This window comes from Apium graveolens, chromosome 5 (genome assembly GCF_009905375.1).
Source record: "Apium graveolens cultivar Ventura chromosome 5, ASM990537v1, whole genome shotgun sequence".
Taxonomy (NCBI): Eukaryota; Viridiplantae; Streptophyta; class Magnoliopsida; order Apiales; family Apiaceae; genus Apium; species Apium graveolens.
In genome coordinates, this window is record NC_133651.1 from 215,338,259 (window position 1) to 215,341,249 (window position 2,991).

Genomic DNA, 2,991 nt, shown 5'->3' on the forward strand with positions numbered 1-2,991 from the left:
TGATAGATAATTAGTATTTAATTCATTGATATCTTATTTTAATATTTAAAATAGGATGCAACATAATTATTGGTATCTAAAGTACTTGACAAGTATCAGTCAATGATATATTGTTAATATTTTGTTGCAGATGATTGTGAGATTTTAAGTTCTAGTGAATTTATATGAGTTGCTATACATGAAAGATTCACTATAATTTGAAATTAGCATCATAGTCATTCTTATTAAGGATATTTATCAATAAACAATTTTGTTGATTATAATCTTATAAAGATAGATTATGGAGGTTTTGACGTGAATGAGAATTGCTTAGACTTTACCCTATGTGATCAATGCTTTTACAAAAACTCATTCACATTAAAAGACAAAATCTTTCTTTCTCTTCTTAATACTGCTAGGTCATCAGTCTCTGTCTTATCAAATCACTTATCTTTTTAGGCATAAAAATAGACTTATGCACTCGAACAGTTTTAGGAGAAAATCAAACTTCTTTTTACATTGGTGATTTCTTATTTCATTAAAATCTTTTTGAAATCACTATTGTACATCATTTCTCTCAAAGATTAAATGCATAATTTTCATTCATTATAGATCTTAAGTGTAAGAACCCTGATTTTTGTAATATTTTAAAACTTCTGTGAATAGTAACTTGAGCTAATTAATTAATACGTATGGGGATCATCATAAAATGAATAGTGGAATTTTGAGAATCCGAGATCATATTCTTATTTATCGAGGAAAATAAGTGAATGTAAAAGCCGACGAAATTTGAAGATTCACAATTATACTACGTGTTTTCGTATCCGTAAAGAATGGCGTAGAACCGGGAATACTACGTGAAATAAATAATATATCAAGGTGTTTCTATGATCAAGAGAAGGAATTGAATTGGTTATAGGATTATAAGCAATAAAAGAAATCTCTACGAAACAAGTCGTTATACGTGGAAACTATCGGAATGGAACGACGATTGCGTTTACGATAAATAAACGAATGAGAAATTAAATCCCATGCAAGTTGGCCATGCATAACCAAGTCCTAACTAGTAGTTAGGAGTGTAACTAGATGATTAGAAGCTAACTAGAATAGTTAGTGGAATAGTGTTGAATAGTGATGGGAGACAAACAAGTACACAAGCCATACTTCTCCCTTTTCTCACTTCACCACACAATCAAACCAACCCATACCTTTGCCAAATTATTGTCAAATCTGCTGCATACATCCCATATATTCATTATACACTCCCACACTTTAGCCACAAAAGAAAACAACCCCTTTTCCCTCACTTAAAGCTCTCCCATTTTTCATTCCAGCAGTTCGGATTTTCTGAGCAAGGGAGAAAGAAAAATTCATAACTCAAAATATACTCATTCAAATATCATGAAATTTTTACCATAGCTTCTCTATATCATGGGTAAGCTTCGTAACAAATTTCAGCCTCAAATTAAATGTTTTCAATTTTATAAAAATGTTTGAATGAGGTGCAGAAAGGTTACTCCGAAATTTTAACTTGTTTCTTGGTTTTGTTTCTTAAGGATCTAGCCCTTCTAAGTGTTTTCTAAGAAAACCAAGCCTCAATCATCCTAGAACTAACCTTCCTAGTGTCCAAGAAGGTATAACTTTCAATCCTTTAAGGTTTTATGGTTGGATTTAAGAGTTATGTTTGTTGTAGTGTTAAGATCCAAAGGATTGTGTTTGTTTGAGTTTGTATTGATTATGTTCTTGCTAAAGGCTTGAGATGTTGAGTTGTAATCCATGTATGTGGTACTAGATAGAGCATATAAGGTTCATGTGGGTGGATCTTGAGAAGTACTTGTGTTTATGATGGTTATAGGTAGTGATTGTGTTAAGATCAAGTAGTAGAAATTGAGTTTGGGCATTCTTGCACTTGATCTGTTTTCGGCCATGAAAATGGTTAAAATTTGAAAACCACTGGTCATGAATAGATAGATATTGTTTTGTAGTTTCTATACATGTGTAGATCATCATGAGGAGATTTACGGTTTAGGAGTTATGGTCATTTTAGTGTAAAACATTTCTGCGATTAGCCAACTACACTTAAGTCCACTTGCATGGTGATTTTGAAGGACTTAAAATAATTCTGAGATTCTGGAAAACTTATAAAAAATGGATATGACAGTAGAGAAGACTGTACAAAAAGAATTTTGAGAAAATATTAATTTTTCGATTTTATAAAAATGTTTTGGTAAAGTGAGCGCAAGCGAGAAACGCATAAAAACCTAGTTTTGACGCGCGTTTTCTCACGTTCGAGCTTAAAACTCGAAATGGACTTTCTAAAGCGAACGATCGATTTCAAAACTCGACCATGTTATAAAGTGAGAATATAAGTGTTGAGAATGTGACGATCGAAGATTCGTTATACTTGAGTAGTTGCGAAAGTTGCTTAATAAAAGCGAGACGTTAATCGCGTACTAACTTAGACCGTTGGTTCTTGTTTATAGATCGCCAACCAAACACCAGAGACGATACCACTTCGATTACTCGAGACAAGTTTTTGAAACCCTATCTCATACTATCCATGCTATATATATACTGTTGTGATATTGATGCCATGATTTACATTTCAAATATATATGCTTGTCTATGATATCAATGCATACGAATTATGCGATTGTTACGAAAACAAATTTCGTTTTACACGAGTATGAGAAATTGAAATGTATTTCAAATATAATATATGATAATGGGAGTTGGAGATATTTTAATAGCGATTTAATTCCGGAGAGAGCCGGACGCGAAAGATTTCTATTTCCATAAATAAAGTACCTTTCGCGTAATATAGATATCAAGCGAACGATTGAGATTTTGACTTAAACTTCGAGAAATATTGGTTTATTCATTTAAGGGACACCCTTACTTGATTGATTATTTTATAAAGCGATACTTAAGGGATTATTAAATATCCAGAAAGTATTTAAAAATATACTGAATAGTTTATAAATCATTTCACATTATTTAATAAAGATTTAA

At 31.6% G+C, this 2,991-nt stretch overlaps 1 long non-coding RNA gene across 1 annotated transcript; it reads left to right on the forward strand.

Annotated features, from left to right (window-relative positions):
* Positions 1 to 1,228: 1,228 nt before the first annotated feature.
* On the forward strand, positions 1,229 to 2,509 carry LOC141724103 (uncharacterized). Its single transcript, XR_012576496.1, has 3 exons — positions 1,229 to 1,414; positions 1,536 to 1,613; positions 2,463 to 2,509. It is a non-coding gene; the product is annotated as an uncharacterized LOC141724103 (long non-coding RNA).
* The last annotated feature ends 482 nt before the right edge of the window (positions 2,510 to 2,991 follow it).